General features: G+C 37.9%; 1 protein-coding gene across 1 annotated transcript in view; it reads left to right on the top strand.

Annotated features, from left to right (window-relative positions):
* The window catches only part of LOC126561728 (protein hu-li tai shao), a 272,847-nt gene that overhangs the window by 200,873 nt on the left and 57,250 nt on the right, over positions 1-14,724 (top strand). The window lies entirely within an intron of this gene.

Genomic DNA, 14,724 nt, shown 5'->3' with positions numbered 1-14,724 from the left:
ATTTTTAGACTACACCAGAATCACACTCTATTTTTCATAGCACACTACGTTTCAAATCGACGAAAAGAACTAAGCTTGCGACAGAGAATGCCTCGCTGTTTTTCACTCTTATCTGAGTTCGTCAATGTGAACAGATGTAAAAAAAAGCAATGCGAATGAACGAACGAACGAAGTAAAATGAAATAAGAAGAGCTACACTTAATTCACTGGGTAGCTTGTCAGCCACTTTAGCCGGATCTGTCGGGCTGTTGGGATATCCCTTCGGGCCTCGGGGCGACTGGTAACCTGAAAGTGAAAGGAGAGAAGAAGAAGAAAAAAAAACTTTGTTTAATTCCTACCCATTTCACATTAATTGCATTTCTTAGTAAAGGCGGTTTTTTTTTTGTAGAGTCGAAACGTCTCTCTTCTTTGATAACGTTAGAGGCAGAGGCGCATTGCTGTTTGGGCGAATATTTGGCATGAACACTTCACATTCTCCAGATGCTTTTGTATCGTTATTATCAAGTGCCGTGGCGGTTCGTTTGTAGAACGCAATGGAAAAAAAGGATTCCACAGCAGCCGACATCAATGAGATTAATAAGAGTCTTTAAATTCTCGCTGAAGCAGTGAGATGTCCTGAAGAATTTTCTTCGCCAATGTAGAGAGGGGAGAGAGTGAGAGAGGGTGGAAAATTCTGAACAGAAATTCATTCAAGTTGGAAATCCATGGTGTGAGAGGTGACTAGACGTTTTGATGTTGGCGAATGTTTAAAAAGTATTTTATAATTTAATTGTAAAATATAGCATTTCCCAGTATCAACTCGGAAATATATTATAGTACATAAATATAACTACAAAGTGTTCTATAACTCTAAGAGGAAATTGAGTTCTTATAAAACCGGCGCTTCTAAGTACATGATTCTTTCGACTATTGTTGTCATTCTGCGCATTTGTCAATACTGTAATGATGAATTGATTAGCATAATCAAGCAGCATCTAAATAATCCATTGTTGGTGCTTTAAAACTGAGCGTTTCGGATGGATTATTGATTTGTAGGAAATCAGATTACTCTACTGCTAAGGCAAACTAAGTTCCTCAATTTGCTGATCAAGCTGTACAGTTTCTATAGGCTCACAAATGCAATTCTACGTTAAAAGCGACAGGTTTTAATTCCATTAAAGGATAATTGTAAAAAATGACCAGCAAAGACACGTACAAACGTAAAATGCGAGCTCGGTGATTAACAGAAACCAATGTAGAAGGTGGAAAACGGCTCTAGGTTCTGGTCTTGGTTGTTTTGGTGGACATAATAAAATAAACTCTCATAAAGCTACCCAAAAGCGCTGATGGCTTTGGCGTCCCACGAAGGGTCGTGCAAAAGAACAAAGCGCTTACATTGTAATAAAGACTGTAGGAAGTAAGCAGAAGATTCGAGCGAGCCAGGAATTTCTACAGATAAGCTAGTGTACGTTAGCTGGCCGTTGAACTTTCCGTGGGAGGCCAAATAGCCTCGAAGCGATAAAGTGTTAACTGCTGACTTACGCTGGAGATTACACGAAAAACGAGGTGTCATAAAATTACGGTTAAAGCAACACCCAAGATGCCAACCTGACCGTTGATTTGTAAATGAAAACTGATAAGTAGTCAGATGGTTAAAGTTTTCAATTACCAGCCCTGGCATCGGCATGAATCATTTTTATGGTTTGACACTCATACCTTTTACCGCTTGTTTAAGTCATTAATAGAATGGCATTGTATTGACGTATGCCTTTTGGTAGTGTAAATTTATGAACAAAATAAGCAAGAAGTGTTTTTTAAATATAAAAAATTTCCATAATGAAATGATTTTACGCAGTGCACAGCGCTTCCATCATAATTTTCCATTTCATTAGAGAGCAATCTCGGTGTCGCAAAACGAATCTCCATCATCAAAAGCAGCTTCCTGCTCGCTTAATGATCAGTAGCCTCCGAGGTACCAGCCTTGGGGCCTGCAAAATCCGATGGAAAATCTGCGTCCCCTACAGACAAATGCGGGATAATGCTGGCTGAACCGGTGACTGGAAAGTAAAATTGAATTGCTTTCCAACGAGTTATCGTCCCCGGGAAGTATAGAACGGTGTGGCATTCGAGCCCAGAATGAGGCGAAATCGATTTTCCTTTCAACCACCGGCTTGGGAAGATCCGGTTAGGTAGATAAGAATGATGATGAACGTTCATTTTGGAGCAATTTGCGATCCCTTCTAATTTTAATTTTCATTGCAAAATACGCCCGAAGGGATGATGCTGCTTCCTATAGGCGCACTGCTGTTGAAGGGTGTGCTGGTATGAGTTGCGAAGAATTGCTGGTGTGCCACCGGTAGGTATCGGTTGCAAACGGGTAGCCGTGGTAGATGTATACAGATAGCAAAGTGTTTAGCGCGATCGAATAGCACGGAAAGTAGATTATGCTATCGGTATCGAAAATCTCGCACGCATCAGGAAAGTTTCCATTCGCGCTCGAGTTGTTTGGGCAAGCGTACAGGTACGATAAAAGCGATAGTGTATCTTTTAATTGTCGCAAATGCATCAAACGGTGCATGTATCGTCGAATGTAAACAGACGCCTTTCTGTTGTACTTAGCAATATAATCTCGGTTGGGTGTGGTTGTATCTCTACCCGTAAATTGCATGTTCAAAAAAGTGTTCTTTCATGTGCACCTTGCTGGATCTGTTGCACCTGTTGAAATCTGGTTAAAATTCAATCACCAGTGTTGCTATATTACGAACCTTCCATTTACCGCGAATAGATAGCGCCAAACGCAAGAGAAAACAATTTTACCAAAGCAAGGCATAAAATCGTGTTGAATTAAAAAAAAAAAAACGTTTTGAGTTGTGTTTTACACACGTTTTTGCTGGTGATGAAGTGGGAAAGCCGTCTTTAGTACGTCATTTGCACAGTTTAACATCAATTGAATAGCGAGTTTGGAGTTGGAGGAGAATGAAAATGAAAAGAAACTTCGTACAGATGAAGAATCGTTTAATCATGGCGCTGATGGTGGTGTGCAAGTCAATTGTGAACAGAAATATCTGTGTAGAATGTTTCATTGAACATATTTCATACATTTAATTATAGAGATAATTTTGTAACAAAATTTTGATGAGGGAGAGATAATGTAGTAATCTTAGCAGGAAGTGATTCATTTAGCGTATGAAGTATAATCAAACTTTTTAAGTCGCCTAAACTTATATACGATTGATTGTATGCTTCAATTACAAATAATGCTTTCAGACATACATTACATACATTTATGTACAAACTTCACCGTGCAGCAATATAAAAGATTAAACATTAAAAATTCAAACAGAGCTTAAGGACTTCCTCAATCGCACTACCACATTTGCATTTCTCGAGAGCAGCCGTTGATTGTTGGATAGCACACACTCCACAAGCTGTAGACCGACTTTAGGCACGTGATAACTGGCGCTGAAACTGAAGAAGTCTAACAAAACCACTTAACGTCGTTTGAAAAAGGTGCCGTTGAAGGCTACTTTTGCGTCAGAACCAAAGTAATTGTGAAACGCGCCAGCTGTGCGGAATATTCGTCTTCAGGAACGCGGCATTGTGGCGCCTATGGGTACGATGGAAGTGACGCGTCAGGCATCAGTATGAATGGTTAATGACAAGATGAAGATCAAGATTTTTGTGTATCAACTTTTAGTGAAGATTCTGGAAAATAACATCGAATTGCTGGCTTTTGATGTTTATTTACTATTTATGTGACTTAAAAATGATAAGAATTTTCAACAACTTTGTTCTTAATATTGAAAACAATAAGCTAATGCTGTTAAACAAAATTATGTTACCAATTAAAAGATGTAGCGCATCTACGCACTTCATAAATCATTTTAATTTTCTAAAAGCAACAAGCATTAAAACACGTAAAAAGTTTTCAGACACCTCCGTTCAACGCCGAAACCGTGATTCGCTTAAAGTGCGAAAGTTCGGTTGTGTATTGAATTTAGATTGCCTTCGAGGCCATTCCTGATCCAACAGTGTGAGAGGTCAGCCTCGGTACAGGTGTTTGCTACATCCCTGTTGGACACTATTAAAGTTCATTGAATGTCGGTAGCTCGAACCGCTGGCACGTGCGAAAGGAGAAGTGTCGTGCATGGTGGGAAAGTTTTTCCACCCATAGTCCCCATAGAATGTGGGCCTGTGTATCTGTCCGGTTTGTTGCTCACCACAAGCACGTTTCCAGAGTTATTTCCGCTTTAGTCGCGATGGTAAGCGTCGTAAATAATCGTGGCCGGATATTACAAAACCGAACGGACTGTATTTTGAGGTGTTAGGAATAAATCTGTGCCGACCCCAGGTGACTGTTAGGGAAGCGTCCAAAGGAAAGGCAGAAGAAGGCAGAAAGTTAATCATTTAGCAGGCCATTAAAAAGTTGAAGCTTTTGCGTCTTTAATATGACATTGTGGAGTAAGCTGTGGGTGTACAGCGCAATAAAGTAAAGTTGAAACAAATCCAACCTTGAAAAGATTACATTATGCAACTATTCAAATACCTGGAATTTAAATTCTACTGGCTAAAAACGCTTACCGGTTTCAGTAATTGGGAATATTTGCTTTGGTTTTTGAATTTTAAAATATGGTAATAACATTGGGGTAGTAAAATAAAATCGTTAACTGAGCGATAGATGCTTCACTTTCATGCAGTATCATTTTATTTCACGTAAAAGAGCGACAAAAAGGCAATAAAACGTTACTGCGCTTGTTTTGGATCCGAAAGGAAACGGAAATTACTTTATCTTATTGAAATTCGGGCATTTTCCGAGTGATGCATGGTAGGAATAACAAAATTGAAATGTTGCTCTTTGTGCGGAGTAACCGTTATCCGATGTGGAAGCTAAGAAAACCAATCGCTGAATTCTAGTTGTCATAGTACCTCGCAGAAGAAGCAATTCCATTATGAGGAACAAAGTGTTTACCAATCGTTTATTTAGTCATGACGAATGTTTGCCAATAACACCATGACCGTGTCGGTTCGGCAGGCAATATCATTTGGTTTTCTTTGTTCTAACGTTTTGATAGTCTTGCCCAAGAAAAAAGGACATTAATATCGATTTATATAGGTTCATCGATGAAGCTGTAAAGCATTTACTCTAACTCGTTTGAATTTGTTTTCATTCTTTGTTGAAGAAATCCTGCTAACTACGAGTGCGGAATGAAATGCCAGGTCCAGGTCACTCAGTCGCTCAAAATTGTTTGACAGAATGACGAAGTGGAAATTAAAGGGTGCATTAAATTGTGGAAGAGCAAAAGCCTGATAGAGCCTACAACATTATGCATAAAGTAGCGCGTTCGTGACCGTAAAACTCATTACCATATTAACGAGTTAAAAAAAAAAATGTTTTCAAATTTGACACCAACACCGCCAAATTAGTGAACATCATCAACCGAGTCAACAAAGCTATTTTCTCCATAGATGAACCAATTTGAATTTGAATCCACGGGAAACAATTGAGCCAGTAGAATAAATTACATGAAAGTGTTGGGAAGAAGGCTGTACTTCATTACATTGAAGATGAGTAATTAAATCATAGGATGATTATTGTTCTTTGCAAAAGGTTTATGGAAAAAAAAGCCTTTTTATTTGTGCTTTATTTCCTAAATTTGATGGTGTGCGTGTACTTTTCTCTTCTTCTTGGCTTACAGCCTCCGAAATCACGCCGACCAGTGAGTTCTCATTACGGGGCCTCCACCATCGCGTGTACTTAATTTTTCACTTTTCTTTTCGGTCCATGACATTCACACGATTGATATTCCAGTTATTTATCAAAATTTTCGAATAAAAGACAATCGAATAAAAAATTCTGCCGTATCAAGTAAGATTAACAATACGAAAAAATATAATAATGCTTTGCCGGATTAACATCTGAAAACTCATTATCGGAAGTTAAGACCATATCGGTTTACGTGTACCTTCAATCATCGTTCCAAACGATTTATTTATACAATATTTAACAGACCCTCTGCTAAGAATAAGCTGCTTAAGAAAAGCTTTGTCATTTCCGTTTGTTTGCAATATTTTGTTGAGCGATGCAAAAATTTAAGAACGAAAACTTTGCGGGTACCATGACTTGAAGGAACGAACCGTTCATTCCCTGCATTGGAATTGGAATTTGGAGAGAAAAGTGTGGCATCCACAAGCAATGCGGGAAGTTCACAACAAGAGGAAAAAACCATATTGTGACATAGAGCCTACTGGGAAAGGCAGCGGGAGAATGATAAGCTTCGTTTGGGTGAAAATCGATGGTTTTACCCGTAGAGACAGACGAAACGGAAAGAAAGTTGAGGGAGGTGCCGTGTTACGTTCACCAAAGGAAAAGAATCGTATACGCACGATAGTGGTTAAACGAAGGCATGACAGATTATATAGCATGATGTGGAATTCAATTTTACATTTTCCTCATCGTTTATCCGTTGATATTGAGAAAGGTATTTGTGTCAGGTATTAACTGACTTTCACGAGGGAAGGGTACGATAGAAAAATAATCGCATGAAGTGGTACGATGCTAAAATGGTTCTAAAATATGTTTAGTTAGAGCTTGTGTAGTAATGCAACCGAAAATATTAACAGAACTAGCATTGGAGAAAGAATAAAGTAATTATCCGTGTAGCAAAGTACCATACTAAGGCTGTATTTGAGTCCTGCGTTATCAGAATTATTATTCAGTATTATCACATGCAGTACACATATTGCTAAATGTGAGGGATGATAATAGGCCTGATTGTCAAAGCCAAATGGAAAACTTTCCAACGGAAAGACTCTAACCAAACGGAAAGCAAATTTGTATTATGGTCCCCCATAAATAATTATGGTCCCCCGTTAGAGTCGACGAATGTTTCGTCGACTTTTCGCATACTTTCATACATGCACAGGTCGCTCAGTTCATACATTCAAAGATGATTTCATTCGAATCAAACATATCCTTAAATGTTAATTTTGACTAGAATCATTAACTAATGTATTAGTTTGGTTTAATAATATACTTTTTGTGGTGCATTTTTTTTCTTGGTGGACTCTCGTGGTTCTTGCTTCAGAATAATTCCTGCAAACCACCAAATAAAATCACTAAAACGACTTCAAAATGATTGTCATAACATTTCCAAATAAAATATATACATTTTTCTATTTTCTATTTTCTAACATTTTCTTTCTTTTCTTTTAATCTTCCTTCTTTTTCTATTTTTTTCTTTCTTTTCTATTTTCTATTTTCTTCTATTTTCTTTCTTTTCTATTTTCTAACATGGTTTTTATGAATGCAAACTTCACTTTCCGTTGCACTTGACTGACGGAAAACTTTTGGTGTAACGCGCGTTTCCGTTTCGCTCAGGCAATGCCAATTTTATACTTTCCGTTTAACAAAGATGTGTCATCGACTTTTAAACGTCTGATTCAGCCAAACGGATAGCCAAACGGAAAGTCATGATACCAAAGTGACAATTATGTGACGTTTGAGAAGACGTTTGGATTTCACAATCAAGCCTAACGTGTTACCTTTAAATATAGATTGAAATGTTAAAGATGTGGCGGCGATATCAAATAATTTGAAAGGATATTAAATGTACAAGAATATATTAGCTTTACTGTGTTTAGATGCTCTTTAAAGCTTTATAGCACTGTAGTCAAAGATAGTCAGTCCTCACTACGGGGGGTCTTCAAACGGCATATGAAATACGGGGGCTATTCAAATACATATGAAAAACTAGACTACGGTCTAGTTCTAACACTACAAGTAAGAATATCGCCATCCTGCACCTTAAAAGTACGTGAAACCTAATCCACGTGCAAATTACAAAAGTTTTTCCAAGGACACCCCTTTAAGAACTTAAGATTGTATGTAGAATTTCAGACAACTTCTTTGAAACAATGCTAAAAAACATGCCAAACATATACTTCTTGTATCACAAGCATGAATAAATATTTTTTGATAAACCTGACACAACGTAAAGTATCGCATCATTTGTATCGGACAAAATCGCCACAGTGATGTCATCCACAGGAACGAATGAAAGCGAACGAATAAATTGCGTGTATGCGTATGCGTTGGATGGAAATGGTATGTAAGCCACACTTGTGTTATAATAGTAATCGAAACACGATTTCGAGCACGTATCTGCTCGAGACGATGAGGATTAAGGGTAAAATTGACTACATTTTGTGCACGATAGCATTACTCACATAAACTGTACGAATGTTCGTACGAATGCTTGTGCCTAGAGATGGTTGCATAAAGCCACACGTCTCGTGAATAGATGCTCTGATTGTAAGCAGCGTAGGCAGATTTAATTGAGAGCTTTATTCATGGTTGTGAACAGCAAACAGTTTGACGCTTTTAAATTAGATGCTATTAGGGCGTCTAGGCGATTGAGTGTGTTGAGATCAAGCAAACGATTTGTTTTGAACTATTTCACAGTTTTCCGCAAAAGCAAAGATTTATATTTTTTTCAGAGTTTTCATTATTTGAAGGAGATTTAAGAGCAAATTTTCAAAAAGACTATTTGCAATATCTGTAAAAACGTAACAAATATACCATCTGTAAGGCAAATCTGTAAAGATTAAAAAATCATTTAATAGAACGGACTGGCCAAATTGCTTGGAAAAAGAAATTATATTCAGCGAACAAACTGATTGCATAACATAACTGAGATGGATTGTGTGTCTCATTAATTATTAAATGTGAAAACATCTGCAGATTAATGTTTCGATTGCTGATTATTCTCCAAATAGACAACTGAAATGGATTACCGGTGTTTCAATCGGCGGATTTAACACGTGAATCATACAGCAGAAACGTACTTGATCGGTAGTGATACATTAAACATTTACCATCTTATCATCTGAAGATATGTACTACCTGATAGACTTGCAATACCGCAGGCTTCTTCGTAACGGACGTTTCATTGTACGATTGTACCGGAATACGTTACAAATCTTGACCCTAGCATCATTGCAGTGATTTATTTGTGTTGGCATAAGCCATGAAAAACTTACACAGTTTGTACGGTTCGTGACCGTTTCGTCGATTTTCCTACACGTGAACCATGAAGAATGTTCTGTTCTGTTGTGTATCGGTACAAGTATGCCGATTTCGGGATTGTGGCGAATTTAACGAGCATCTTTTTGTTTGTCTCTTAAAAGCTTTGAAAACGGAAAGCATCCTTCGGGATGGAATGTGATTATCTTTCCGTGTGATTACTTTCCAGGCATGTGGTTCCGGAAATGATACTGAACGAGGCTGCTGTCCATAATCGGTAGCCTAACCTTAACAGTACCACCAAGTCACCAGAACGCAATTTTGTGAACCGTAACCACCAGGAAGCACCAGTTTCTGGGTGGTTGAATGTGATTGAAATATTCATGAGAAGCGTTTTGTCTAGAGCGCGTCAGACTGTAGGGTACGATCGATGATTTCACAAGTTCTTTGCCAAGACATGGCGTGATGCCAGGTGGTTGATAGAATCGATCTTGATAAGTTTGCGCAAAATGCGATGGCGGTATTTCTTTTTGCCATAGTGTATAAATCAGTGTGTTGAGTAGTGGAGCTGAAATTATAAATAATGAGATTAGAGCTTTCCATGTCTGGGGAAGCGTGAAAATATTGAGTTAATTAACAAACAATAAGAAAAAGTGAGCATTACGGCCAGGCTGTCCTTTCAAAATAAAATAAAAAAATAAATAAATAAGAAAAAGTGCAAGAAATGCAGAGTTTTTACTTTTTTTTAAGAAGTTTGCCGGATACAAAGTTTAAGCACCAAGCATAAATAAAAATCCATTTTAATTACCATCAACTCTTGCGTTAAAAATTTTTGTAAAATAATAAGGAATTAAGGAATATGTAGTGAGGTGTATTATTATTAAATGTACCAAATGAGTTGTAAATAATTGAAAATGTATTATGAATGTTTGATTCATTCAAATCTAGTCAAAAGGCTCGTTGGCTACATAAATTGAAATATATCATAATATATCTAACATTTTGCTAGTGAAAAATACTGTGAAAAATACTGAGCATCTCCTTCTACTATGAACAGACCGAACCGAAAAAAAAGGAGGTTGACAAAGCTGGAGCAAGGTAAAAGTAAATTATTCTCCATTACCTTCGGATGGTAATATTTTAGCTTTTCTCAATTTATTTTAACTGATGGAAGAAAGCGCTAGAGAAGAAAGATGACATCTTCATTACTTTCTCGAAGCACGCCAAGCAATTTGAATGTAACTAAGGCCTAGCATTTCATATCATACACAAAGATGAATAGATAGTGAATCCTCTAGGGTGACTGTAAACTGCTTCTGTCTCCGATAAATAAAAAAAAAAAAGCTGGAGGCACAATAATTGCCAGTGGACAAATTCATCACAATTAGGCGAAATTAAAACGGAAGCTGACGAGACAGTCAGGCGCAAGGTCGGTAGATATATATCATCGTAATAATCTTTCCATTACAAACATGGCTTACAAACTGAGGATCATTCATGCTGTGTGGATGTCATCCAATAGAAAAGAAGGAACAATACTTGAAACAAATCGTGACTTGAAAATACTATAAGTTAGTTAGTTTAGTAAATCTTTATTTTTCTTGGGTGACAAGTCTTCTTCATTCTGGGTTTACGGTCTTCTAAGTCTTGTCGGGCGTCGAATGACTTACTACACTTATTGATCAGGCAGTTGGATAGTCAGTACTCACTACGGGGGAACTGTCCGGATTGGTTCCTTAGTTACACAGTTACACAGTTACAAATAATAAAACACTAACAATTTCACTATGTGTAAAAATGTGTGAGGCACCATGCGCCTCCATCAAACGCTGAATTGGTTCTTGAGTAATGTAAGCTTTTATTTGTTTGTTTTCCAAAACAACTCCGATAGATGAATGATATTTCTGCCTTTCATGTTTTTTTATATCTATGATTCTTAAATCTGGGGGAACGATCTAAATGAAAATTGGTATTGCTCCTTTGGTGTAAATATATGACATCGGTACTTAGTTAAATTCGCAAAACAAAATTATATCGTTTGATTTATGATTGTAGATTTTATAGCACAATAGCAGTATTTGATGCGTTGTTTGAAGATTTTCGAAAACGTTAAGTTCTGATGAAAAATAAAGATTTTCCAAATGAAAGGGTTTTGAATTTATTTGCTATAAGTGATAGTTTACTAAGTACAATTTGTATCTACAAACAAGAGCTGCTGTTCGTATCCAATTTGAATTATTCAACCAGCTTACTCTTTGCTTCCTACATCACTCGCATGTAGCCACCCAGAAACAGATACTCGAAATGACCTAATGTAATTCAGATATTATTTATGCTATAAATATTTCTACACGACCTGTATCCTTTGTCCATTCCTCTGCTTTGAAGCGCAAATCATACCTCCCGGAAGGTTCCAGTATCAAAAAGTTATGCGTACCACGTGAAAGCTTTTATTATTCGATTAATTAATTTCTCTCGTTCTCGTTCTTTTAGCGAATGCGTTAGGTGATGCTGCTGCTGGCATAGAACCGTGTGTCAGGTGGTGTAGGTACCGTGAAGCGCCCAAAGTGATATTTATTTTTCATGTGCCGAGGCACACGAATTCAAGTGTGTTGAATGAAGCGTTGGAGTGTGTGAAGTTATGTGTTCCGGCATCTCTTGGCAGAGTAAACGAATCGAATGGAAGTTGTGTGATGATTTTCCGTGCTGCTTTTGTGCCCCCTATTTCGGTACTCTGGTCCAGCAACGGTCGGTCGGTTAATGGTTGGTTTATTTATTTTTACACACTCAATTTCCGGAGTAAATTAGATTTCAGTTCGAAAATTTTGCAAGATCGATAAGTCAGAGATTTTTGGTTGTTGCTTGTTTGTTGTTGGTGGGAAAGTTGTGTGATTGTGTTATCAAACCCTTTGGTTGTTGTTTGCTAGGGTATTGGTTTGCTACTGATTCGATTTTCGTAAAGTAGGTCAGGTTAGCAAATCGGTTTCATTGTAGACTTTAATATTTTAATATCGATTATCTTTTATGTTACTTATTTGTATTTATCTTTATCATTTATTCAACTCTATAATGTGATCGTTTAGGTTATATTAAAGTAAATCTTCCCACATGATGTAACGTTGGTCCTTTAAAGCTGAAGTTTTATTTGTCCGTTACGGGAATACTCTTTAAAAAAATGTTTAAACTTGTGCAATATACCTCAAGCAGTATCCTGTTATCCCTCAGTCATCATTTGGTGGAGTTAGGAAAAATGTTTTTCAGGAAGCTTTTTCTTTGCCGTTTTTCTGGGGTTTTTTGCGTGGAATTCTGTGTGACTTTGAGTGAAAAGGGTAAATTATGTTTGAATATTTAATGCAATACAAATAAGCTCTCGTCCTTGCGTGAGGAGGCAGGACTGTAAAGTGTACCTTATTGGCACAGTATGCAACAAGGCTTGTTTGCTCCTCACTGCAGCACAGAGTCACAAAACTTAACAGAGAATACGATGTATACAGTGCATTGTTTTACATAATCATCAAACTTTTAGGTAGAAAAATGACATTTTATAAGTTTTTGCAGTGATACTACTGGAAAGTTGTTGTAGTATAAATATTCATTTTTACTTAACCTTTTTTTTGTAGCTTGAATGTACGCATTTAGTGTTCAACAGGCATCTACCGCGTGTACGGAAAATAATAAAAGTTTTCACAAACTAACGAACGCGTAGGCTTATTTTGTGATAGATTAATCGAAACGTGACAACTCAGACACCACGCCCAGTCCCTTCGTTTTCGTAATCAATCATCATGTGTCACTGCGTAGCGTATACTTCCACCATAACACTTGCCAACTTGTGTGTGTGTGTGTGTGTCCACCCACACCCATGGGTGTGAGGGTGGTGTTCAATGCAGTAAGCAAGTTTAGCTGGAATTTGTTTCTGAATTTGTGTCTGAGGGAATAGCCAAACGTTGTCTGTTGTAGGCTGTGGAATTTATTATTATGAGAACGATATTTTTCCAACGGATTTAGAAATACGTTAACTGTTGTGCGCTCGCCAGTGAGGTGTGTTTGTGTTTGTATGTGTGTTTAGGATTGAATTCCTTACCTGAACACCAACGCTGGCATTAATTTTTCTAGTTCAGTCTGGACACACTGCGATCCGGACTGGCCGAAATCCTACACGTAATACGGTCGATAAGCAAAGACCAGGTGCCGTTAGCCGTTTCCGGATTTCCGGTCCAAAGAATGATGATAATTGATATAATGCTCTGTGTGTGTTGGAGCTTTCGTTATGTCTAAACGATAAAAACGTACAGCAAAGAAAGCGACTTCCAGGAAGTTATCCAATTAAGGTTAAACGACAAACGAAACAGACATTTCAAAAGGGTGTGCGTGTTCTGGTCGTTATTTAATTAGGTGACGAAACGTATCGAGCGATGAAATATTTCTATTACTCGTTTTCGTTTCCCACCTTCCGCTCAGTTCTAAATGAAAAACAAATTATTGATACTCGAATAGGGTTGTAAAGAAGTTGGTGTACACCTGTTTTGCTTGGCCTCAATTCGTGCGGACTCATAGTACACACTGAAGCGTGTAAAATATACTGCAATCATACCTTGGGACGGATCAGGCGCTCGAAAGGTATTGATTCATCAAAGAAAGAAACCGATGATATATTTAGTGACCCATCACTAATTGAAGAAATACTTCAAAGGAGTTTGAAATGGAATAAGAAAGCTTTGTGTTGCGCATCTTTCATTTTTTTATGATTTTTTCCGTTGCCACTACATCTTCAAGAGGTTTTTGAGCCTAACCCTTTTTTCCTAGGTTTTCATTATACCAACAATACCTTGATAGGCAGTCTAGCGTATGGAGTGACGGCAAGGATGAGATCCGATATCCAGTTCTGTCTGGTGAAATATCGAGGATCTATGAAATCGTTAAAAATTGCACGCCACCCAATGTAGTAGAATGTAGAAAATGATTTTGAAGTATCGATAGCAAGAACACTTTGGTTTAAGATGGCATTGTGGTATACTTTCAATAAAACTTTTCTGGACAGTCACCTCAAAATGAAAAATAGCACAAAAACACATACAGTCGTTCGAAGTTCGATAGCGAAAGGTCAGCCGACGACACGTATACTACATCGGAAACGTATGTGTGGTGATAAATCGAGTCTCCCCCCCCGGGGGCTGAGGTTCAAACCACCGTTCGAAAACTTACCAAACTCTCCGAAAGCTTACGTAACTCGCTTTCTGGAGGAGGGATGATTTATGGCAAACGTAAAGTATGTGCCTTTGTTCTGTGCTGTGCGAATAAAAAATGTACGTTGCATTATGTAGCTGAATTTTGACGCGCTTACCGCCCCAGGAGGTTAAAAAGGCCTGGTTATGAGACATTCTCCTGGGTTGCTGGTGCTTGAAGTGAAAAATGTACTCCAGCATGCCAGTCAGTGTGTGGTAAAGGGCTGAGAATCCATTAATCTTGACGCTCAGCCGCCCGAAGGTTTGTATTTTTAAAGGGGTGAACCAATCGGGCATCAATTTGCAGCATGGAGAGTTGCAAATAAATAACAATTACTCGCGAAGTAAGCGTACTTTAAAGCTGTGCAGTTTCGGTTGGTACACTTGGAGCCGCACTAAAGAAGAACGTAATGGGTCTGAAGAATTCATTGGAGAGCTTCAAGAGCGTTGGTTTCTGTGTGAAGTGTTTCATCTACCACCAGGGAGGACTCACCCACA

The sequence above is a fragment of the Anopheles maculipalpis genome, chromosome 3RL (assembly GCF_943734695.1).
Source record: "Anopheles maculipalpis chromosome 3RL, idAnoMacuDA_375_x, whole genome shotgun sequence".
In the NCBI taxonomy this organism is placed as follows: Eukaryota; Metazoa; Arthropoda; class Insecta; order Diptera; family Culicidae; genus Anopheles; species Anopheles maculipalpis.
Note: the sequence above shows the minus strand (reverse complement) of the source record. Positions and strands in the feature narration are given on the sequence as shown.